The sequence below is a fragment of the Leucoraja erinacea genome, chromosome 9, assembly GCF_028641065.1.
Source record: "Leucoraja erinacea ecotype New England chromosome 9, Leri_hhj_1, whole genome shotgun sequence".
In the NCBI taxonomy this organism is placed as follows: Eukaryota; Metazoa; Chordata; class Chondrichthyes; order Rajiformes; family Rajidae; genus Leucoraja; species Leucoraja erinaceus.
In genome coordinates, this window is record NC_073385.1 from 1,684,667 (window position 1) to 1,710,987 (window position 26,321).

Below are 26,321 nucleotides of genomic sequence, written 5' to 3' on the forward strand. Positions count from 1 at the left end.
GGGGACTTGATAGAGGTCTTTAAAATGATGAGAGGGATAGACAGAGTTGACGTGGATAAGCTTTTCCCACTGAGAGTAGGGAAGATTCAAACAAGGGGACATGACTTGAGAATTAAGGGACAGAAGTTTAGGGGTAACATGAGGGGGAACTTCTTTACTCAGAGAGTGGTGGCTGTGTGGAATGAGCTTCCAGTGAAGGTGGTGGAGGCAGGTTTGTTTTTATCATTTAAAAATAAATTGGATAGTTATATGGACGGGAAAGGAATGGAGGGTTATGGTCTGAACGCAGGTGTATGGGACTAGGGGAGAATACGTGTTCGGCACGGACTAGAAGGGTCGAGATGGCCTGTTTCCGTGCTGTAATTGTTATATGGTTATATGGTTAAGAGAGATTTTCTTTGTTGAGGAACAAAAAAGGCTGAAGTAAATGGAATGGAAGTTTGTCTGGATTTTCAGAAGAAGCTTGACAAAGTCCTCTAATGGTTGGTTTGCAAATTTAAAGCTCATTAATAGGTCAATCGCAGAACGTTTAGGAAATTGGCTTAAAATACAATGCAAAGAGAAACAGATAACACCAACGATGGAAGTGTGGTAAATAGTGAGGGAAATAATAGGTTGCAGGAGTAAAGATAGGTTTGCAGAACAGACAGACAAATGACAGATGGGGTTTAAAAGAAAAATGGTCAGTAATATAATTTGACAGAAAAAAAATTAGATTAATGGCACTGTTCTAAAAGGGCATACGGGAAAAGAGGGACGTGAGTATATGCATGTTGGAAATGATAGGACGCGAGATAGATTAAGGAACCATCAGGGATACTGGGCTTTTGAGTAATGGCAAGGAGTCTACTCAAAAACATTATTATAAATTACAAGTCCAAGCACCTCCTGTTCAAAAATAGGCATGTTTAAACTATAATCAAAGACATTTTATTTCCTTTCTCTTGCCATATCCTTGATCATAGATTAAAATCTTCCAAGTTTCTTTCTTCTAGAGGCAAAAAATTATCTGACAGCTCTCGCAAAAAGTCACAGTGAGTACTGCATTTCCTAGAATAGCACAATATCTTAAGAACTGTCAAAGTCAAATGTCATAGACACTTAGTTCAAAATGGCATTTTCCAGTTGAGGGATTCAACAAAGATGACGGCAGGTCAGCTGCACAGACTTTTGATCTCTTAGGTAGGCATAATTCTCCATGCCTTTACTATTTATATTTAATATTTACCATTTTATAATTTTAGTCAGGGTAGACAGTGCCCGCCTTGCCTACCCTGACAGCACATGCCTGGTTTGATGGCACTGGCCCTCTACTCTCTGGAGTTTAGAAGAAGGGGGACCTAATTGAAACTTACCAAATAGTGATAGGCCTGGATAGCATGGATGTGGAGAGGATGTTTCCACTAGTGGGAATCTAGGACCAGAGGTCATAGCCTCAGAATTAAAGGATGTTCCTTTAAGTAGGAGATGAGGAGGAATTTCTTTAGTCAGAGGGTGGTGAATCTGTGGAATTCAAAGCCACAGAAGGCTGTGGAGGCCAAGACAATGGATATTTTTAAGGCAGAGATAAATTATTATTAGTATGGGTGTCAGACAGAATAATTCAGGAGAATGGGGTTAGTAGGGAGAGATAGATCAGCCATGATTGAATGGCAGAATAGACTTGATGCGCCGAATGGCGTAATTCTGTTCCTATCACTTATGAACACGTAATTAAGACGAATGTTCTGAAATATGCAATAACAGATGGAGGTTTTAAGTTTTCAACAATGAAAGGGAAACCAGAGATGAATATATGTGATGCACCATGACACATTATGCTTCACTATCATTACACTACTACCATAAATATATTCTGATTTATACTGAATAAACATTCCTTCAATAAAACAAAGTCAGCTACTAATCACTACCACAGATGAGAATATAAGGCTGATAACTTCAATGCAAGACAAAATACATAAGCAGTTTGATATTATGATAATGAGCCACAACCAAAGAATAAAATGTACACATCAGCCATCTTGGCTCAATTGCTGATTTAAAATCTACTCCAGCTCTGGAGCACATTTAGAATTCATTGGAGCACAGAAAATTAGTGCATTCTTCAAGGTGCAATATTTCTAACCAGTTAGATCATGTACAAGTCATGATTAGGAACTTTGCCAATGACACTATAGATGGTATCTTTGAGAGCGAAGAAGGTTTTCAAGAATTACAGCTGGATCTAGATCAGCTGGGAATGTGGGCCATGGAGTGACTAATGGAGTTTAATTCAGATAGGTGCGAGGTATTGAATTTTGAGAAGTCAAACCAGGGCCTTCACAGTGAACGGTAGGGTCCAGAGGAGAGTTGTAGAGCAGAGAGAATACAAGTACATAGTTCCCAAAAGTGGCATCACAGGCAGTTATGATGGTGAAGGTGGATTCTGGCATGTTGTTCTTCCTCAATCATAGAATATTGTGTATAGAAGTTGGGATGCAATGTTACAGTTATACAAGATATTGGCTGGGCTGCACTTAGAATATTGTGTCCATTTTGGTCACCCTACAATAGAAAACATTCAATTAAGCTGAAAATAGTGCAGGGAAGATTTATGAGGATATTGTCAGAACTCAAGAACCTGAGCCAATTGGGAGAGGTTGGGCAGGCTAGGACTTGGAGCATGAGATACTAAGGGGTGATCTTATAGAGGTACATAAAATCATGAGGGGAATAGGTAACGTGAATGCACAGTCTTCCACATGGTAGTGGAAATCAAGAATTAAGGGTTATACATGTAAGATGAGGGGGAAAGATTTAATAGAAATCTGAAGTACAATTTTTGTGTTGGGTATATGGAACAAACTTTAGAGATTAGGGTGATATGGGCCTAATGGGACTAGCATAGATGGGGCATCGTGGTTGGCATGGCCGAGTTGAGTTCAAAGGGCCTGTTTCCGTACTTCATGACTTTCAGATACAAAATCACATGCAAGCCCTATTGTACAGGTACTAGTTGAAAAGATTCATCTTGGTATCCTGCTAAATGTCCATCTTTCAAGCAATGCAGTCGAAATTCTAACTGATCACACACCTCATTTGGTTTCCGTTCTTCTTCAAGAACCTGGCCTGTGACAACTGAACCCAAAATTCAATTTCTGATGCCATGCACAATCAAGAAAATATTTGATACAAGGAACTGCAAATGCATGGTTATCCAAAAACGACTAAGTGCTAGAGTTGCTCAGCAGATCAGGCAGTATCTCTGGAGACATGGATAGGTGACATGGCCAGTTAGGTACCATCTTCACAGTGAATGGAATAAAGACTGAAGAAAGGTCTCGACCTGAAACCTTACCTGTGTATGTTCTCCAGAAATGCTGTCTGACCCGCTTAGTCCAACACTTTGTGTTGTTCTTTAAGAGAAAAGTTGATGCTGAACCATCCTATTGACCTAGAAAATATGTTTGCCGAGCATGTGTACATTTCTGAGTTTTCTCCAAACTATGAAAATGCACCAAACAAATGGGATTAAATTGGTACTTTTACCCAGCTATAAAAAAATGTGAATAGAGCAACTTCAAATGTCGCATGGGACTGGCTACTTTACTAACCACAAGTACTTTTTAATATGAAGACAAACAATACTGCAAATGCAGGAATCCTGAGCAAAAAAAAAACCCAACTAAATGCTGGAGGTCTGAAAGACACAAAACATCGCCTGTACATTCCCTCCAAAATAGTGCCTCATCTGCTAAATTACTCAAGCATTTCATTTTTAACATGTATTGTGTTTTTATAAACTTTGGAATTTTAATCTAATTTCTGTGATGCACCTTTTAGTGGAAAAGAGGGGAATGGAAGTCTTGCCATTACAGCAAATATCAGTCCATTTTAAACAGGAGACAATACTAGATTCAGAATTGAACTCCATTAGTTCAATGTTTAAGAGGGAACTGCAGATGCTGGAGAATCGAAGGTTACACAAAGAAGCTGGAGAAACTCAGCGGGTGCAGCAGCATCTATGGAGCGAAGGAAATAGGCAACGTTTCGGGCCGAAACCCTTCTTCGGGCCGAAACCCTTCTTCTCCATTAGTTCAATCATAGTTATTGTTTACCAATATGTTCACGAGAGGATTAAACACCATTGACAGATATAGCTTTACAGCAATAGTAAAAGATTTACAAAAGTCATTTAGGATCGGAGCGAATCGAAGCAGAATTATTGAGGCGTTCCCTTTAATCTGCAAAGTATCTCTTCGAATAATCCGTCAGTGATCCCTCAACACTTTTGAAGTGATTGAGCAATCACTTCAAAAGAATCCCACTGTTTTAATACCATGCATTGCATTTACGATACTACACACTGACAAAACAAAATATTTCATTCCTGCTACTGAACTACAACAAAATAAAGTTTCAACAAATGACTGCAAATAAATTGGAAAGATTGAACACAGGGGAAAAAAAGACCAAAATTCACAACGTAAATTAGAAATTTGCATAGACTGAAAATACAAAATTGCCATTTACAGATAACATCAATCTGAAATTTGTTGTATAATGAAAATTAAATTGTATAATAAATTCAAGGAATAATATGCATTGCACAAACACTATGCATTATTATCTGTACGTTTTTTTTTAAACGGGAAACCTGTGTAGAAGCATCGAGAGTATCATGTAAAAACAGCTCCAAGAATGTTGTCATCATAAATCAAATAGCATTCTTAGCATCATGAATAAAGCTTCCCAATGGCCATGCTTGCAGAACCTAGGGAATGTTTTACTGCAATGTGTTGTTTCAGAAAATATGCAGCACACTTTTACAACATTGATCTAGGATGAAAAATGAGTGGAGCTGATGATCTCCATATCATAAGTTGAGAAATAAGACTTTTCTTTTCCGTTAGAAGGAACTCTACAACACTGGTTATAATCCAAGTGAAACTAAAGCTAGAGAAAATTGAGAAGGGGGCTAAACAACAAACTCCTGCAAACATTTGCATTGGTTACTAAAAAAAAGAAAAATGTAAGATAAATGATAATTGCCTCTCCCATTTGCATAATCAGCATAGCAATGGGCATATAAAATATTCACCATCACCCACAATGGCCCAGTAATATCCAAGCCCTATTGCACTACCAATCCCAATCTTTTCTATTGCCTAGAACTGGGACTTGCTTTCTTGCAGCCGAGACTTTCCCCATATAATAACGAGACAGCATTTAATCCTACCACCATTTGCTCTAAGTGTGGCTTGTATTTTCTGACTACTATGTCTGGGTGAGTGGGCAAATGCATGGCAGATGCAGTATAATGTGGATAAATGTGAGGTTATCCATTTTGGTGGCAAAAACAGGAAAGTAGACTATTATCTAAATGGGGGCCGATTAGGAAAAGGGGAGATGCAACGAGACCTGGGTGTCATGGTACACCAGTCATTGAAAGTAGGCATTCAGGTGCAGCAGGCAGTGAAGAAAGCAAATGGTATGTTAGCATTCATAGCAAAATGATTTGAGTATAGGAGCAGGGAGGTTCTACTGCAGTTGTACAGAGTCTTGGTGAGACCACACCTGGAGTATTGTGTACAGTTTTGGTCTCCAAATCTGAGGAAAGACATTCTTGCCATAGAGGGAGTACAGAGAAGGTTCACCAGACTGATTCCTGGGATGTCAGGCCTTCCATATGAAGAAAGACTGGATAGACTCGGCTTGTACTCGCAAGAATTTAGAAGATTGAGGGGGGATCTTATAGAAACTTACAAAATTCTTAAGGGGTTGGACAGGCTAGATGCAGGAAGATTGTTCCCGATGTTGGGGAAGTCCAGGACAAGGGGTCACAGTTTAAGGATAAAGGGGAAATCCTTTAGGACCGAGATGAGAAAAAAATTTTTCACACAGAGAGTGGTAAATCTCTGGAACTCTCTGCCACAGAAGGTAGTCGAGGCCAGTTCATTGGCTATATTTAAGAGGGAGATAGATGTGGCCCTTGTGGCTAAAGGGATCAGGGGGTATGGAGAGAAGGCAGGTACAGGATACCGAGTTGGATGACAGTAGGCAGAGGATGCAGGAATCTCTTTTTTTTCCCCAATTCAATTCAACTTTATTGTCATTGCACAAATACGAGTACAGGTACAACGAAATGCGTGGCCATTCCCCTCCAAAACCCTTTGGAATTCTATTGAGGGTGACCGTTCAGAGTAGAGCAGGCCTGGCTATGAGACAAATTGGGATAGTGTGAAGTCGGACAGGATGCATTATTTAGCAGGACACACAGGAGATTGGGTGGCAGCAATCAGGACTCCAGGGTGGTGTGTTGCCTTCCTGCTGCCAAGGTCCAGGATGTCTCGGAACAGGTGCACAACATGCTCAAGAGGGAGGATGAGCAGCCAGAAGTTGTGCACATTGGCACAAATGACATAGGTAGGAAAGGGGATAAGGTCCCGGAGAGTGAATACTAGGAGTTAGGCAAAAGGTTAAAAAGCAGGATCTCAAGAGTAGTAATCTCCAGATTACTCCCAATGCCACGTGCTAATGAGGGTAGAAATAGGAAGATAGGATAAATGAATGCATGGCTGAAGAGTTGGTGGCAGTGAGCAGCAGTTCAGATTTCCGGACCATTGGGGCAGAGGTAACGTACAACAGGGATGGGTTGCAGCTGAACTGGAGGACCACCAATATCGTGGCAGGCACGTTTGATAGTGTTACTTGGGAAAGTTTAAACTAGAATGGCAAAGGACAGGCTCTAATGCAGTACTGAGACAATAGGTGCAAGAGTAGGCCATTTGACCCTTCGAGCCAGCACCGCCATTCAATGTGATCATGGCTGATCATCCACAATCAGTACCCTGTTCCTGCCTTCTCCCCATATCCCCTGACCGCTATCTTTAAGAGCCCCATCTAGCTCTCTCATGAAAGCATCCAGAGAACCGGCCTCCACCGCCCTCTGAGGCATAGCATTCCACAGACTCGGTGAGAAAAAGTGTTTCCTCACTTCCGTTCTATATGGCTTACCCCTTATTGTTAAACCGTAGCCCCTGATATGGACTCCCCCAACATCGGGAACATGTTTCCTGCCTCTAGCATGTCCAAACCCTTAATAATCCTATATGTTTCAATAAGATCCCGTCTCATCCTTCTAAATTCCAGAGAATACAAGCCCAGCCGCTCCATTCTCTCAGCATACGAGTCCCGCCATCCCGGGAATTAACCTTGAACCCACGCTGCACTCCCTGAGCATTGCCACTTTCATTTCACTGCACATCTTGTATGTGTATGTGACAAATAAACTTGACTTGACTCGACTCAAATAGCAAGAATGTCCTACCTCAAATTTGGAGACCAAAACTGCACACAATACTCCAGGTGTGATCTCACTAGGGCTCTGTACAACTGCAGAAGGACCCCTTTGCTCCTTTACTCAACTCCTCTTGTTATGAGGCAGGTGGGCAGCTGGAAATCTGTACAAAAAAGGAAATTCAGTACAAAGGATAGCAGGATCATGGTATGGTAACAGACATAGAAACATAGAAATTAGGTGCAGGAGTAGGCCATTCAGCCCTTCGAGCCTGCACCGCCATTCAATATGATCATGGCTGATCATCCAACTCAGTATCCCGTACCTGCCTTCTCTCCATACCCCCTGATCCCCTTCGCCACAAGGGCCACATCCAACTCCCTCTTAAATATAGCCAATGAACTGGCCTCAACTACCCTCTGTGGCAGAGAGTTCCAGAGATTCACCACTCTCTGTGTGAAAAATGTTCTTCTCATCTCGGTTTTAAAGGATTTCCCCCTTATCCTTAAGCTGTGACCCCTTGTCCTGGACTTCCCTAACATCAGGAACAATCTTCCTGCATCTAGCCTGTCAGGAAGATTGTTGTGGTGATGTGGTGATTGTTGCACAGGTGATGTGGATGAAATCAGCAGATGGATAGGTACATGCGACTGGGACCCTATAGCCATCATAGATACCTGGCTAAGGACGGATAGAACTGGCATCTTAACGTTCCAGATTACAGTGCTATATACAAGATATAAGTGGATGGAAGGGAGGAGAGGGAGTTGCTTTACGAATTAAGGACATCACGGCAGTAGTTCAAGATGACATTACCGATGAATCGTCCAGTAAGGCTGTATGGGTGGAGCTGAAAAATAAAAAAGCGGATGATCAAACTATTGATATTGTACAATTCGGCTCCCAGATAATGAATGGAAATTACAGGATCTGATATGCTGGGAAATTACAGATAGTTGCAAGATTACTAGATTTGTTATAGTAAGGGATCTTAGCTTCCCCAATAAAGACTAGGACTGCTGAAGTGAGGAGGAAGTGCCTTAGATGGGATGTTCAAGAAAGTTTTCTCTGACAACATGTAGAGGACCCTACAAGGGAGAGGGCAAAATGTCACGTACTCTTACAAAACTGAGCAGGACAAGTGACTGACAAGTCAGAGAGTGAACCTTTTGGGACCAGCCGCTACAGTTCTATTAGCTTTCAAAAAGCTACAAGGATAGGGCTGGTTCACCAATTAAAGTTCTAAATTGTGGCAGGGCCAACTTTGATGGTATTAGGCAGGAACTTGCTAACGTTGATTGAAGAAGGTTATTTGTGGGCAAAGGATGTCCAAAAAGTGGGATGCTTTTAAAAGTGTGATAATGTATCATGTTTCTTTTAGAGTGAAGGGCAAGGAGGAGTCAGAAACCCTAGATGACAAAAGAAATTGAGGCTCTGGTCAATAAAAAACGGGTCATGGGTCTAGGCAGGTGGGATCAAACGTATTCCTGGAGGAATAACTGTCGTACAGGGCATTGGTAAGGCCGCACTTGAGAGTATTGTGTTCATTGTTGGCCACTCTGGCATCGGAAGGATGCCATTAAGTTAGAAACGGTTTTAGACGTTGGTTATGATGCATATCAACTCCTGTCTGAGTAAGGAATTGGACCGATTACCAGTCCCCTACCGCCACATGCGAGTAACAGGGGATTCAATCTCACTGGTTCCCCACTCTGCGTTGCACCATTTGGACAATAAGAACAATAGTCAGGCTAGTGTTGATCAACTACAGCTCTCCGTTCACCATCGTCACCCTCTTCAATCTCAGAGAATTTGCATCACTGATCATCTCTACATACCTGGATCCCTGATTTCCTCATCGACAGACCACATTCAATACAAACTGGCAACATCAATTCCACCTCAATAACCAACACAAGAGCACCTCCAGGCTATGTGCTTGGTCTCTTGCTCTACCCCCTCTATAACCATGACAGATTAGCCAGGCACAGCTTTAAAGCCATCTTTAAATTATCCGACTACACCACCATTGTTGGAAGTTTAGCTTAACAGGAAGGAGTGAAAATTCAATTGAATTGTGCCAGAACAAGTCTTGCAAGACCAAGGAACAGGAAGAAGGGTCCAACCCGAAACATCACTTATCCATGTTCTCTAGAGAGACACCGTCTGACCTGCTGAATTACGCAAGCACTTGAGATTACCGAGAATGGTAGACACTGTCCGGTCCATCACATGTACTGACTCCCCACCATTGAAGGGATCTATTAGAGAGGCTATCTCAAAAAGGCAGCCAATATCATGGACTCGCATCACCCTGGCGACTTCATTCATACCATTAGGATGAAAGTACAGGAACCAGAAAACCATGACCACCTAGTTCAAAAATAGCTTCTTCCCAGAAGCTCTTGAACACTACACAACAATAACTTTAGCAACTGTGAACTTCTAAGGTCTTTGGTTAGACTACAGAGTTCTTTTGGCACTATAGTGGCAATCCAGGATCACGGTTGTTTATTTCATTTTTCTTTTATTTTTTTTATCTGCTTGTATTGTATTTACAGGTCTGTTAAGCTCCCACAAGTAAGAATGTCATTGTCCCATTGTCGATACATGTGACAATTAAACACTCTTGTCTCTTGAAAGGGTGCAAAGACTTGAGGATGTTTCTAGGACTTGAGGACCTAAGCTACAGAGAGAGGTTTGGCAGGCTGGAATTTTATTTCTTGGAGTGCAGAAAGCTGAGGGGTGATCTTATACAGGGAAATAAAATCACGATGAGGGTTAATGTACAGGGTAGGGGAATCAAGAATAAGAAGGTTTAAGAAGGAACTGCAGATGCTGGAAAATCGAAGGTAGACAAAAATGTTGGAGAAACTCAGCGGGTGCAGCGGCATCTACGGAGCAAAGGAAATAGGCAACGTTTCGGGCCAAAACCATTCTTCAGACTGAAAAGGTACAAGTTTAAGATGAGAGGAAAAAGATTTAATAGGAACCCAAGAGGAAACCTTTTCCCACACAGAGGGCCATGGGTATATCAAACGAGCTGTTAGAGGAAGTGGGCGAGGCAGTTACAATGTCAGAATTTGACAGACATTTTGATGGGTACATGAATAAAAACGGTTTAGAGGGATATGGGCCAAATGCAGACAAATGGGACTAGCATAGATGTAGCATCTTGGTCAGTTGGGTTGAAGGATCGGTTTCTGTACCAAATTACTGTACGATTATTCTAGTATTGCATACCCAGCAAGATTCCTTTCTCCAATTAGACAGTATAATTTTCTGAGCACTAAATGTGAATACTGGTAGAAGCTAAATTTAAGTTAAAAAAAAAATATATATATATATATATATATATATATATATATATATATATATATATATATATATATATATATATATATATATATATATATATATATATATATATACACACACACACACACACACAATATATATACACATAGACACACACACACACTTCAAACTTTTCCATTTTTTTAAAGGAAAGGTTTCATTAAATTTTGACCACAATCAAATTCCAGTCTTATTGAAAGTACCACAGATTCTTAAAAATAAAACTTGTTTGGAACTTTGGAATGCTCATAAACCCAATGACATTCCAACTTAGTCTTTAAATGAATCAAACATTTTTTTTAAAAATAAAAAGTGAAAACGTTAGCTTTCTGCAGAAGCACTATGCTTTCAAAAAACTGTAATTCTGCCTTCGTACTTTAAACTTAAATATTTCTAAAAAACTCCTTCATAACACATCAAATAAAACCATTCAGTCTGAAGAAAGGTCCCAACCCAAAACATCACCCATTCCTTCTCTCCAGAGATGCTGCCCGTCCCGCCCACTGAGTTACTCCAGCATTTTGCGTCTATACCCAATAAATGATTTGATCTTAAAAATTACATAGAGGCAACTAATGAATAAATTTGAATAAACCAAGTTGTCCATATTGGCCCATTCATTTACAGGCTTAAACATTTCTCGTCACCACACTGCTTATGTCATATAAGGATGACACAAAAAAAAAGCAACAAGTCAACACTTTTGCAATGCAAATTAAAGAGTCTGAATTTGGGAAAAATAAAATAAGCTTTCCATATTACCAACAAAAGAAATATTGAAGTTTGTTCAATGTTTTGAGGGAATAAGTCAGGAAACAATGTTTCCAGTACCAGAAAGGTTGATGACCAGAGAATTGAAGTAAATGGCCTGAAGAACTGTTGGTAGCCATACTCAGGAGATATTGTTTTACACAATAGTTTGTTACAATCTGAATTGCACCATCTGGAAAAATGGGAGCAGCAAATTCCATTATAGTACTTTTCAAAAAGGAACAGGATAAAGAATTCAAAGTTGTGATGGGTGTACAGATAAAAGAAAAGGGGAATTGAATTCATTCATTAGTCTTTTCAAATTCAAAAACATGTGCAATGGACCAAATGTTCTTTGGCGGTACTATTCTGTTAATCCATAAAGGCACCTGTTGTGGCTAACAATACAAATGCATTAACAAGATGTCACGAGTACTCTGATTCAGACATTTCAACAAAAGCGCACACGTTCTACACGTGGCTTGCGTTTTGCTTTGTGTGGAGGTGTGCAGTGGTGGTGTGATTTAAAAAAAAAAGGAATTGGAGAGAATCTAGGAACTTCCACCAGCTCTCTCCTGATGATAAGATTCACTCCTGTTGTAGATGGCAGGAAAGGGTGGGCCAAACAATCAAATAGCCCGGTGGGGCTGCACAGTGGTGCAGCGGTAGTGTTGCTGCCTTTCAGCACCAGAGACCCAGGTTCGATCCTGACTACAGGTGCTGTCTGTACGGAGTTTGCACGTTCTCCCTGTGACCGCATGGGTTTTCTCCGGTTCCTCCCAAAGACGTATAGGTTTGTAGGTTAATTGGCTTCGATAAAAATTGTAAATTGTTCCTTGTGTGTGTATGGGGAATGCTTGTTGGCGCGGACTCGGTGGGCCAAAGGGCTTGTTTCCTCGCTGTATCTCTAAACTAAACTAAAAAAAGCCTGGTCTCTGCTCTAGTAAACGTATAAACTAAAATGGCCTAGCATGATAAATAATACAACAGTCTTGGAATGCTTATATGATAATAACATATTTATTTTGAAAGTTTGATAATGCTCTGGCTTCCTTACTAGAAGATAATACTTTCTATAAATTCAGAGGCAAACAGGCATAACATCATCTGGAAAATAATGGGCTGTAAAACAATACTACCACCAAAAAAACCACAAGGATCCACATTGAAACCACCACAGCTAAAATATTGCCAAGATTGGCTGGTTGCTTTAAAAAAAACAGTGCTTTATGGAAATAAAGTAAACAGGAAATAATATAGGTATGCACTGTATTTGTAACAACTCCAGTAGGTATACATTTATAGCCCAACCTTGCACATACAAGTATCTAAAGAAATAAATCCTTAGGACTGTCATTACAATTGTTTCTAATGTCAAAAGCGATCACAGAATCATTATGTTTTCATCTACATATCCTGTAATATGCCCCAGAAGCACACCAGTGAAAGCAAAAGTACACACATTCTGCAATGTGCAGAGACCGACAAAAAACATTCCATCTCCTCGAAAGGTAAGGCTGAGGTTGAGCAGTGGTGGGAGTTGTTGAGGGGAATGTAGAGGATTGCGCTTTAATAAACGCCCATTCAGACACAATTCACCCAGTGAAAAATGCAAATGATCTGCGATGACATACTTACATTGTACCCTGGTTGCAGCCTACATGCAACAGAATCTGCCACCAACAACATACAAACAGCGTATTTGGATATGTAGTGGGGGAGATATGCCACCCACTAACTGCATTTTCCAATTCCTCCAAACCATCGACGCTTTCTTTGCTCGAACCCTTGCATTAATAGAGGCTGCACCCGAAGACACGTCGTGAGCGGCTGTCGGCGCCAGTAAACTAGCAGTTTGGGAAGGAGGCGTGGGAAGCGCTCCCTCCTTCCTTCCTTCCTTCCCCCTCCCTCCCAGGCTCAGCAGGATTATCTGGGCGCCACGAACAATTAAGAGACAACCAGATGGTGCAGCGGGGAAGACGGCGGCTGCACAAGCAGCAGCCCCGGGGAAGACAGACTCAGAGTGGGCCCGAGCTCCAAATACAGCCTGGCCTTTGCCTTGAAACTTTCTCGTCCCCCCCACACACACATATGCACACATCTACACACATATGCACATACACACACATATACACACATATATACACACATATACACACACACATATACACACACACATAAACACAGACACACATACACACACACACACACACATACACACATATGCACACACACATATGCACACACACACATACACACACACACACACACATATGCACACACACACACATATATATATATATATATACACACATATATATACACACACACATATATACACACACACACACACATACACACATATACACACACACACATATGCACACACACACACATACACATACACACATATGCACACACACACATATGCACACACACACACATACACACCCCCCACTCACCGCTCCTTGCAGGCAGGTCTAGGGTCGGGTTTGACCCGAGCACGGCTGAACACCTCTGATCCGCTGGCTGTCCGGCCGGTCTCCTCTACTCTCTTCTGCCGCCGATATGCGCAGCCGCCCCCAGCCCCAGCCCGGCCCCGGTCTATGATTCTATCCACCCGCCTCCATCACTAATTAATCGCCGACTAACTCATGCCACAAGGACCCCACACACACACACAGAGACACAGAGGGAGAACAGGACCGCCCGCCTGTCCGTCTCCTCCCCCCGGCCTCGCTCTCCCCCGCCCCTCACACACAAGCACCGCCGTCCAACACCGCAGCCCCATTGGACGGCGGCTCCCAGCCAATCGGAGACTCTGTTGCTGGGGGGGGGGATGAGGCCATTCGGCCTAGGCTGGGTGAAGCTGGGCCAGCACCAAAGATCTTAGAGCAATGTTTCTTATTTACAATGTTTCTTATTTAATGTCCCTTGTCTAGTCTGAAATAAAGTTCATTATTGGATTAGAAGAAGTATAATTGTGTGTGTTATATACATTTATATAATTTTCATGTATGTGTGTTTATAAACATTTTATTCTTTAACAAGAATCAACAGAATTATGAACTAACAGAATTATGAATCTAACCCTATAATCACGCACAAAATGTCCCCCCCTGTCAATCACCCTGCGAGTCGGGTCGGTTCCGGTTACTACAAAATCAACTCAAACACTGCTTGTGAGCCATTTAAAAAGAAATGATTTAAAAAACATTAAAAAAGACAATTACCAGAATCAAATTTTATTCTTGACAAGAAGTTTGAACTGACAGATTTATGAATCTGACCCACACAAACTGTTGCCCCGCAACATTGATTACAGTGCGAGTCGGGTCGGGTTAGGTAGGCTCAGGTTGCTAAAATGGGCGTGGAAAATGCCCATGATCCCCTCCATAGCGTACTACACGTCAGTCCATTGCATTTAGCAGGAGTAGCCTAGGAGTAATCTATCTTGCTCCGCTATAAGATCTTTGGCCACCACCGCCCGCCCGGCCGGGAGTCTCCAGCGCCAGCGCCACCCCACGGCAAGGCCAGCATCGCCACCGCCACCATCACCACCCGCCCGGCCGGGAGACTCCAGCGCCAGCGCCACCCCACGGCAAGGCCAGCATCACCACCGCCACCACCACCCGCCCGGCCGGGAGTCTCCAGCGCCAGCGCCACCCCACGGCAAGGCCAGCATCAGCATCGCCACCGCCACCATCACCAGTCCGCTCGGGAGACTCCAGCGCCAGCGCCACCCCACGGCAAGGCCAGCATCGCCACCGCCACCCGCCCGGCCGGGAGACTCCAGCGCCAGCGCCACCCCACGGCAAGGCCAGCATCGCCTCTCAGGTTCACGCTGCATAAAACCACTCACTCACTGCAGCCTTCCTTCCTTTCTTTCTTTTAAATATATATATATGTGTGGTAACCTAGCACCTGTAACTTAGCAACCACAGCAGAGAATGAAACGTTTGTTTCCAGTTTCTTTTCCCCAGTCCTGGCCAACATGTATAAAGTGGTGAAGGTTGCAAGTTGCAAGGCTTTCCCTCTGCTCAAAATATTCATGTTAAAAGGATCGAAATCTGAGTTACCTACAGCTATAATCTAGCACAACCCCTTCCCATTTCAACCTTCCTGGCCAGGGCCTCCTCCATTGGCAGATTGTGAGGCCACAATCAAACTAGAAGCACAGCACCTCATATTCTGCTTGGGTAGCTCCATTCCCCTCACCTTTATCCATCTATTACTTGCCAGGTTACACAAAAATGCTGGAGATACTCAGCGGGTGCAGCAGCATCTATGGAGCGAAGGAAATAGGCAACGTTTCGAGCCGAAACCCTTCTTCAGACTGATATTACTTGCCAGGCTTTGTCCTGCCCCCACTTCTCTTTTCCAGCTTTCTCCTCACTACTTAAATCAATCTGAAGAAGGTTCCCAACCAGAAATGTTGTATGACCATTTCCTCTGCAGATGCCTGATCTGCCGAGTTCCTCCATCATTTTGTCTTTAGCTCTAGATCCTCACCCAGTTCTAAATTAGCTGTCTCGTAGTCCTCTTGCTGCGGATATTGAGGTGTAAGTAAAAGTGAGGTTGCATGAATAGAAAGTAGGTACACAAAAATGCTGGAGAAACTCAGCGGGTGCAGCAGCCTCTATGGAGCGAAGGAAATAGGCAACGTTTCGGGCCGAAACCCTTCTTCAGACCCTGAATAGAACTTACCCTGAATAGAAAGTAGTTTGGTTTTGACATGGATCTTATTTTTGGGCTATAATCCCCTTATTTATTTTGTTGATTTTTCTAAAGCATACTTCTAACATGTTTAGAGATACAGTGGGGAAACAGGGCCTTTGACCCACCGAGTCCGCACCGACCAGCGATCCCTGCATATTAACCCTCCACACACTAGGGACAATTTTACATTTACACCATGCCATTTAACCTACAAACCTGTACGTTTTTGAAGTGTGGCAGGAAACCGAACATCTCGGAGAAAACCCACACAGGTCACGGGGAGAAAGTACAAACTCCGTACAGACAAGCACCCATAGTCATGATCGAACCCGGGATCTGGTGCTGTAAGGCAATAGCTCTACTGTTATGCCACCGTGCTGCCCCCTTGGCTTAATTTAATATATTCAAGATTTGCAGTATATATTTTAACTAATTTATGACACTAAATATAACCCTTATTTACAGTTACAGTTTTAATTGCTCTATATTATGTCTCTAACATTACATGTTAGTTCACAAGACATCCTTGTTGAATTTCTATTCAAGGGCACATTTTTACTATTCCAAAACTCACATCTGAATGGCATAGAACATGGCATAGATTTAAAGGTCCAAAATATCGGGAATTATCGCGTTTGCTCGCTGAATTTCATCAAAAGAATGGCATAGAAATGTACACAAAAATGCTGGAGAAACTCAGCGGATGCAGCAGCATCTATGGAGCAAAGGAAATAGGCGGCGTTTCGGGCCAAAACCCTTCTTCAGACAGTGGGGGGGGGGGGGGGGGGGGGGGGGGGAAAAAGGAAGGAGGAGCAGGAGGGCAGGGGGCGGGGGATGGGAGACAGCTCGAGGGTTAAGGAAAGGGAGGAGACAGCATAGAACAAATAATGACTAGCTGAACTGTTTGTCACTTTGGCATCTCTATCTGGACAAAATCTCAATATGCTATAATATAAATTATGTTTATGGAGTGATTTAATGTGATAAAATTAAAGGATCAAAATCAAGGAAGATTTTGATTTGGCACATAATTGAAAACAATTGATGAACATTTTGATATTCATGATATAGATAACAAAGATAAATCAGTTAAAGGAAAGATATCTGAAGAAGGGTTTCGGCCCGAAACGTTGCCTATTTCCTTCGCTCCATAGATGCTGCTGCACCCGCTGAGTTTCTCCAGCTTTTTTGTGTAACCAAAGGAAAGATATATGTATTTAGCAGATTTATATGCTCTTTTAAGATCCATCAAAAAAATTAACTTGTTGGACAGAGCATTCCCTGAAACAAATTCAAGTTCACTTGCTCTGAAATATCTGTGCCTCTCAACATGACACTTTCTTTTACTGTTTCTTAGCAATAGAAACATAGAAAACGTAGAAAAGATAGAAAATAGGCGCAGGAGGAGGCCATTCGGCCCTACGTGCCATCATTGTGATCAAGGCTATCCACAATCTATAAATTCAATAATTTACCCATCACTAAAGATAAACTAACTGCTGGTTCTTACTCAGCTTGATCATTCCTAACTGAGACTTGAAACTGTTTTAGAACAGTGCTGGATCATTATCCAATCAACCAACATTACTGTAAACCCTATCATCTAACATCTAGCCAGGCAAAAGGGATTTCCCACCTCTTGCAATTTCTTACCTTACTTGTTTTAACCAACAGTGATAATTTATCTGGGCCCAGATACCCTTTTAATACAATATTTCACATAACCTCCTTAAATATAATATTGCCATTGTCATTTTCTTTTGTGCAGATAACCACAAAGTAGATTATTTATCTGGCTCATAATTACTCCCAATATTGAGGAATGTTTCACCCGATGCCGGAGTTCCATCTTCACGGCAAGAGGGCCCTGAAAATCATCGGACTGGCTGCACGGCCACAAATGAGCCCCGACCTCGGGTGTTTCACAGAGGAAGAGGACTTAACGTTCTGGTGCCTTTCCCCACATTGGAAATTTTTGATTCTGCTGTGGGGGTATGTTTGTGTTGAACTCTATAATGTGTTGTGTCTATTTTATTCATTTTTTAAAACTTTTTCTATGGTTTGTATGGAAAATTATTATGTAACTTATGTAAAGCACTTTGGTGTCAATGCGAGTTGACTTAAAACGTGCTATATAAATAAAACTTACTTACTTACTCTTTTGTGAATTATACACTTGCCCTTTATGTACACACTAAACATTTCTGAATCTAAAAAACATTTACATGTCAGTATGTTTTAATATCTTTCTCTGCTTTCCTAATGTTTTTTAAAATGTTATCCCAACATTTTTAAGCTTTCTACTACAGTATTATTTTTATTTGCATGTCTTCCAGGGGAACACAACACTGTACAGTTCTGCCCATTTTCTTTGTGGAAGTATGTTTACCTCTGCTCTCGATTGTAACTCATGAAAGCTTCTGAATGCTCTCATACAGATTTACTTTCAAGTCAATTTAGGCTAAATAATTTCTCAGCCAATTACCTAGTTCGAACAACTCAGTGGGACAGGTAGCATCTCTGGAGAGAAGGAATGGGTGATGTTCTTAAAAAAAAAAAACGTTTATAAAACGTCTTCGTAACATATCAAGTAAAACCTTTGAGTCTGAAGAAGGGTCTTGACCCGAAATGTCACCCATTGTTCTCTCCAGAGATGCTGCCTGTCCCGCTGAGTTACTCCAGCATTTTGTGTCTATATCATCAGTGTAATGCAGTTCCATCCTACACATACCTTGCCAGAACGTTCACCTTAGTTGTTTTCCATTGATACAAATACATCGATAGATGCTCCGGAACACATCATCAGTGATGTAACCTGGGGTCATTGGGTGTTTCGGGTCTTTCAACATCAGACACCCTCACCCAGGCGACCCAGCCGTGGTTGATCAGACCACGACTTGTGTTCAGGTGGCATTCGCTGCTCCCCATGGACCTCCTCTCCTGATCCAGAGCCATCTCGAGGCCTTCTCCGCTGCCTCCGTGGTGTTCTTGATGGTTCTTCTCCTCTCCATTCCATTGATGCCCAGTGCACTCAAGGCTTTGTAGAGCGATTGCCCTGCAAAACCTCTGCAGCCAACCTCGATGGGCGTACACCTTGCCTTCCAGCCCTGCTTGCGGCAGTCTATGACCAGCTCTTCATACTTGGCCATCTTCCTCTCGTGGGCCTCCTCCAGACGGTCCTGCCACGGCACTGTCAGTTCCAACAAGACGATGTTTTTGGTCGCCTCTGAGACTAGGAGGATATCTGGCCTGGGGTCATTGGGTGTTTCGGGTCTTTCAACATCAGACACCGTGGTTGTGGCAATGTGCTGTGGGAACTTCAGCTGTTTCACCAGGTCTACGGAAAGCTGCCAGTCCTGTGCAGTAGCCAGGATTCCCGACTGATTCCTAGCTGCTGTGGTTCTTGGCAGCTGCACTCCGGCCTTCACGAAGGTGATCATCTGGGTGGTGGGGCGTTCTCGTCTACAGCTGCTGATTCCCATGCTGATGGCTTCTGCAATGGGTTTGAGAACCTGGTCGTGATGCCATGTGTACCGGCCCTGCCCAAGAGCCTTTGGGCAACAGCTCAGGATGTGTTCCAACGTCCTCTTGCCTGAGCATTGCGGGCAATCTGGAGATTCCGCTTTGCCCCAGATGAAGAGGTTCGATGGGCTGGGCAGGACATCATACACTGCCTGGACCAGGAACTTGATGCGCTGTGGTTCAGCCTGTCAGAGCCTGTCCATGTGACTTTTCAGTCCATGGCCTGCTTTCACCTTGTCCAGGCTCCCTGCTGCCTCAATCCAACTGCTCTGGTACACCTCTCCTCCTCCACCACTGCCCTCACTTCCTCCTGGACCAGCCTGCCCCTCTCCTTCCCCTTGGCCTTGTCAAACTGGGGAGATGGGAAGATTCCCAGGCCTGCTCTTCCCCGAGCCACTGCTCCCACCAGGACTCTGTGGCGTATCCGGGACTCTGCTTGCAGCACGGCTTCGCCGGCTCTCCACTTCCTCCCAGTTTTCACCTCCACCCCTGCTTGAGCCACCTTGGGGTCGTTGGAGTCCCTGTACAGCATCACCTCTCTGGCCTGAGTCACCTTGGACTCCTCCTCCCGGGACTTCAGGGGCAGCTGGAGCTTGGTGTTATTTCTGTTAAAAGGGCGATGCTGCTAAGGCTCCTGGGCAGTCCCAGCCACCTCCTGAGAAAGCTGCTGACATTCCTCTCCAATCTCTCTACGATGGATAGATTCAGATTCAGATTCAGACTCAGATTCAATTTTAATTGTCATTGTCAGTGTACAGTACAGAGACAACGAAATGCATTTAGCATCTCCCTTGAAGAGCGACATAGCAAACGATTTGAATAAAAAAAATAATAAGTGTCCGGGGGGGGGGGGGGGGGGGGGGGGGGGTGGGGGGGGGGGGGGGGGGGGGGGGGGGGGGGGGGGGGGGGGGGGGGGGGGGGGTGATTGGCAGTCACCGAGGTACGTTGTTTAGTAGAGTGACAGCCGCCGGAAAGAAGCTGTTCCTCAACCTGCTGGTTCGGCAACGGAGAGACCTGTAGCGCCTCCCGGATGGTAGGAGGGTAAACAGTCCATGGTTGGGGTGAGAGCAGTCCTTGGCGATGCTGAGCGCCCTCCGCAGACAGCGCTTGCTTTGGACAGACTCAATGGAGGGGAGCATGGAACCGGTGATGCGTTGGGCAATTTTCACCACCCTCTGCAATGCCTTCCGGTCGGAGACAGAGCAGTTGCCATACCATACTGTGATGCAGTTGGTAAGGATGCTCTCGATGGTGCAGCGGTAGATGTTCACCAGGATCTGAGGAGACAGATGGACCTTCTTCAGTCTCCTCAGGAAGAAGAGACGCTGATGAGCCTTCTTGATCAGAGTAGAGGTATTGTGGGTCCAAGAGAGGTCATCGGAGATGTTGACTCCCAGGAACCTGAAGCTAGAAACACGTTCCACCTCCGTCCCGTTAATGTGGATGGGGGTGTGCGTGCCGCCTCTGGACTTCCTGAAGTCTACAATGAGCTCCTTGGTCTTCTTGGAGTTAAGGGCCAGGGACTTCGTAGACAAGCAGTGGCCAGAGTATCCTTGGCAGGATACCATGCTGGTAAATCCATGCCTGAACTTACCGGGAAGCCCCGACCGGTGCACTGCTCTCAACCAGCTCTCCAGCTCCTGACAGGTTGCCTGGACAGATGCTGTATCCTTCAGGCTGCTGTTAAACACCTTGCCAAGACTCTTCACTGGCCTTTCGGAGACAGTTGGGATTGGTGTCCCTTCGCTGCTGAAGCGGAACCTGTCCATGACTTTGCCCTTCTCCAGCACCAGTGACCTTGATTTTCCTGGCTTAAACCTCATCCGCATTGCTAAAACTAACTGTATTAAATTTGTTGTCATTTAAAAAAAGCTTGATACATTTTCAACCTGACCAGTTTCATTCCCATAAGAATGAATCTGGATTTTACACCACCACTTTTCCCACTTCCAGCTACTTACCCCCCTCCTCCCCCTGTTAAATTTAATATATGCTGACTAAAAACAATTCACCTCAATACATTTTAGGAATTTTTATAATTTTTTTGTTTCAGATGTTTCAGGCCACACCGTACACAGAGTTCCAGTCATTAACTTAATCAAATGAAGTTACTGTCAGTGACGACTACCATCAATGAAGCAGTGGACTGGTGGCTCCAAACCATGGTCAATGGTGCTGCTTTTGAATAGAGCTTTTGAGTACAGCTGCGAATTAAAAAGAATTCAAGATCCACAATAGTTGCCAGTTGATTTGAACTCCAAAGCGTAATTGAAAGTGTAATGTTACAGTTTTGAACAATGCCTTTGAATTTGAAGAAAGCTTTCACTGTGGTGAATATAAATAATACCTTTTCATATTGCTGTATTTGTCCGTTTTGGTATGGTATATTATTCACTGTGCACTAATGATGTTCTTTCATTTACAGAAAAGGATCATATGTTCAGAGATGTATGTTCAGGGACTAGCAGTAAAATAATGTTCAAGTTCTGGGAACTTTCTGCTTAGTTAACCAATATTCTTGAACTTTTGGGCAATACAGATATTAGTTTGAGAGAACACATAGTACTCTCCTGTTTACAAATCATCTTAAAATAACTTGCTACCATACAGAAAGTGTAAGTGTGGTTATTATGTTCCACTTGGCCTGAAATGGGTTCAATTTTGTTTGCATGATGCATTTCGTTGTCTCTGTACTGTACACTGACAATGACAATTAAAATTGAATCTGATCTGAATCTGAATCTGAATTTTCTGACAAGTTTTAAAACGACAAAAAAAAGTTCCACTGGTATTTTGAAAAGTGGCTTTAGCTTTGTTCTGCAAATTAAAATCCATTAAAATTAAAATCCGGTTGTTTTCTCACTTTTCAGTTATGACAAGGTATCTTTAATCTGAAACATTAACACTGATGTCACCTGATCTAAGTGTCTCCACTACTTCCTGTTTTGCCTTTAGATATTGTTACCTCTTTATTCTCAAAGAAATGAATACATTACTTTCCATTTTTTTTCCACGTAGACTGGTTGATAGAATTAAGACTGTAGTAGAGAATGATCCACACATGGGAAAGCACAGTCCACAGCTACGAGAGTTGCTGCCTCACAGCACCAGTGATCCTGGCTCGTTCCTGACCTCCAGTGCTGCCTGGTGCAGTTAGCACATTCTCCCTTTGACCACGAAGGTTTTCTCCTATGCTTCAGTTTCCTCACATATTCAAAGGATGGCTGGATTGGTGAGTTAATTGCCTTCATAAATAAGAGTCAAGAGTGTATTATTGTCATATGTCCCAGATAGAACAATTAAATTCCTACTTGCAGCAGCACAACAGACTATGTAAACGTAGTACACTGTAAACAATATGATGAATGAGAGAGGAAAAAAAGTTCAGTATATATATATATATCAACTGAACTGTGAGTCTGCAATGTACTTGCAATAAATGATTTGTTAGCCCTTAATAACAATGCAATGAGTTGTTTGGCAATTTGGTGGCCTGCACTCTGCTTGAAATCCTATTAAATTAAATTTGGTGGCCTACACTCTGCTTGAATTGCTATGAAATGGAATTTGGTGGCCTGCACTCTGCTTAAAATTTTATGAAATGGAATTTGGTGGCCTGCACTCTGCTTGAAATATATATATATATATATATATATATATATATATACTGAACTTTTTTTTCCTCTCTCATTCATCATATTGTTTACAGTGTTATATATATACTAGACTAAGTGGGACCCGTTGGGTCCCATGTTCACACGGGAGAGGGGGTCTCCCAATGCAATAGTCCACCTCTCCACCAATTCCAATATTGGTGGGTGGGGGGGGGGGGGGGGGGGGGGGGGGGGGGGGGTTTGGGGGAGGGCTAGGGGGGTGGGGTTGTGGGCCAAAGGGAGTGGTTTCCAGAGGGCTAATATGGACATTGTGGGCCACATGGATTCTTGGGCTGGTAGCTCAATCACTCAGGCCTGGTGGGCTGGCAGCTCAGTCACTCAGGCCTGGTAGGCTGGCAGCTCAGGCCTGGTGGGCTGGCAGTTCAGTCACTCTGGTCTGGTGGGCTGGCAGCGGAGTCACTCAGGGCTGGTGGGCTGGCAGCTGAGTCACTCAAGGCTGGTGGGCTGGCAGATCAGTTGAGTCACTCGGGGCTGGTGTGCTGGCAGATCAGTTATTCAGGGCTGGTGTGCTGGCAGTTCATTCACGGCTATTCCTTGAAATTCCATTTCAAGCAGAGTGCAGGCCACCAAATTCCATTTCATAAAATTTTAAGCAGACTGCAGGCCACCAAATTCCATTTCATAGCAATTCAAGCAGAGTGCAGGCCACCAAATTTAATTTAATAGGATTTCAAGCAGAGTGCAGGCCACCAAATTGCCAAACAACTCATTGCATTGTCATTAAGGGCTAACAAATCATTTATTGCAAGTACATTGCAGACTCACAGTTCAGTTGATTCATAGCTTAGAAAATCAGTTGTGGACTCTCCCTCGGGATCTTCCAGAGTGACTGACCTACGTCCAGGCATCTGGGGTTTTATAGTCCTGTCCCCACTTGAAGGGGCGTTACCTTCATTGTGGTGATTGACAGGCGAGAGGACCAATCAGCTGATCTCAAGATTTTTTAAACACTCATAACTTTTTTATTTTTCATCGATTGGAAAAATCCTCGGGGCTGCCTCAGCGGACGAGGACTGTGAGTATGATGGTCAAAAATCATAGTGATATATGGTAGCGTTTTTTTCTAAAATAAATATACAGCGTAAACAGGAAGTGGTCAAGATGAGACTTTTAGTTATATAGATATATATAGATATATCTATATAAATCCTATATATATATAGTATATATACATATACACACATACACACACACATATATATATATATATACATACATACACACATACCCAAAAAACAAACAATAGTAGTGCAATAATAATAATAATAATAATAATAATAATAATAATAATAATAATAATAATAGTCTATTGTAGTTCAGAGCTTATTAGAGGGTGTAGTGTTTAATAGCCAGATGGCTGTAGGCAGAAGTTGTTCCTGATCCTGGACTTTACAGTTTTCAGGCTCCTGTATCTTACATTGCAAAAGGATATGAGTACACAGCAGAGACACTACTGCAGTTGTACAGGGTATATATGATACCACACCTGGAGTATTGCGTACAGTTTTGGTCTATAAATCTATAAGGACATTACATAGAGGGAGTGCCCAACGGTTCACCAGAACAATATGCAATGGGATGTCAGGACTGTCTTATGAAAGAAAGAGCTGGATAGAGGGGGTGGTTTATACTCTCTAGAATTTAGAAGATTGAGAGGGGATCTTATAGAAACTTACAAAATTCTTAAGGGGTTGGACAGGCTAGATGCAGGAAGATTGTTCCCGATGTTGGGGAAGTCCAGGACAAGGGGTCAAAGCTTAAGGATAAAGGGGAATTCCTTTAAAACCGAGATGAGAAGAACTTTTTTCACACAGAGAGTGGTGAATCTCTGGAACTCTCTGCCACAGAGGGTAGTTGAGGCCAGATCATTGGCTATATTTAAGAGGGAGTTAGATGTGGTCCTTGTGGCTAAGGGGATCGGGGGTATGGAGAGAAGGCAGGGATGGGATACTGAGTTGGATGATCAGCCATGATCATATTGAATGGCGGTGCAGGCAGAAGGGCCGAATGGCCTACTCCTGCACCTAATTTCTATGTTTCTATGTTTCTATGTTTCCTGATGGCAGGGGTGAAATGAGTGTATGGCCACGATGGTGTGGGTAATTGATGATGCTGACTGCCTTTTTACAAGATACAAGATACAATTTATTTATCATTTGGACCCCTTGAGGTCCAAACGAAATGACGTTTCTGCAGCCATACATTACAAATACAAATAGACCAGAGACACAACATCATCTACATAAACATCCATCACATCGCTGTGATGGAAGGCCAAATAAACTTATCTCTCCACTGCACTCTTTTCCCCGATCGATGTCAGTGTCAAAGTCAAAGCCCCTGGCTGGCGATGGCGATTGTCCCGTGGCCATTAAAGCCACGCCGGGTGATGCAAGGTCGCACACCGGGTTCTTGATGTTAGAGCCCCCGGCGTGCGCTCGCAGAGTCCCGCAGCCATTCCAAGCCGCGCGGGGCGGTGATGTCAGGCCCCGCTCCAGGAGCTCTTCGACCCCGCAACTCGGGCGGGAGAAGTCGCCGTTGCGGGAGCCCTGAAAAGCGGTCTCCCTCCAGGGACCCGCGGGCTCCCAGTGCCGCTGTCCGCCAGACCCGCAGTTGCAGCCTCCGAATCTCCGGAGGTCGGGCCGCAGCAGCAGCAGCGCTCCACCACCGCTCCACCCGCTCTGGACTCGGCCAGCTCCGCGACGGTGAGGTGAGTCGTCGGCACCAGAGCCCCCGGTCTTCCTGTTGGAGGCCGCTCCTCGTTGCAGCCCCAACGACAACGGAGACCCGACAAAGAAAAGGTCGGGTCTCCCGTGCAGGGAGAGATTTTAAAAGTTACCCCCCCCCACACACACATACCCCAACAAAAAATAACAAAAACTACATAAAAACATAGACAAAAAATAATAAAAACACAGACGGGCTGCAGAGGCCGCTGCTGACAAGAGTCGCGCCGCCTACCGAATCTTTTTGTGGCAGTGACTCCGATAAATCCCTTTGATGGACAGCGTTCACAA

The 26,321-nt window shown here is 43.4% G+C and overlaps 1 protein-coding gene and 1 long non-coding RNA gene across 6 annotated transcripts in view; one reads left to right on the plus strand and one right to left on the minus strand.

Moving 5' to 3' along the window:
- The window catches only part of btbd7 (BTB (POZ) domain containing 7), a 51,530-nt gene extending 37,441 nt beyond the window's left edge, over positions 1-14,089 (minus strand). The window contains exons 1-2 of one of the 5 annotated variants that reach the window (XM_055640070.1): positions 13,852-14,089; positions 7,313-7,445 (exon numbers count right to left, since the gene is read on the minus strand). The gene's annotated coding sequence lies outside the window, so the exon portion shown is untranslated. Of the gene's footprint in view, positions 1-7,312; positions 7,446-8,098; positions 10,588-13,027; positions 13,415-13,851 lie in introns of those variants that run through there. The other 4 variants (XM_055640071.1, XM_055640072.1, XM_055640069.1 and 1 more) reach the window with 4 other exon arrangements.
- Positions 14,090-15,137: 1,048 nt separating this feature from the next.
- Positions 15,138-22,260, plus strand: LOC129699936 (uncharacterized). Its single transcript, XR_008723962.1, has 3 exons — positions 15,138-15,226; positions 17,877-18,100; positions 21,684-22,260. It is a non-coding gene; the product is annotated as an uncharacterized LOC129699936 (long non-coding RNA).
- The last annotated feature ends 4,061 nt before the right edge of the window (positions 22,261-26,321 follow it).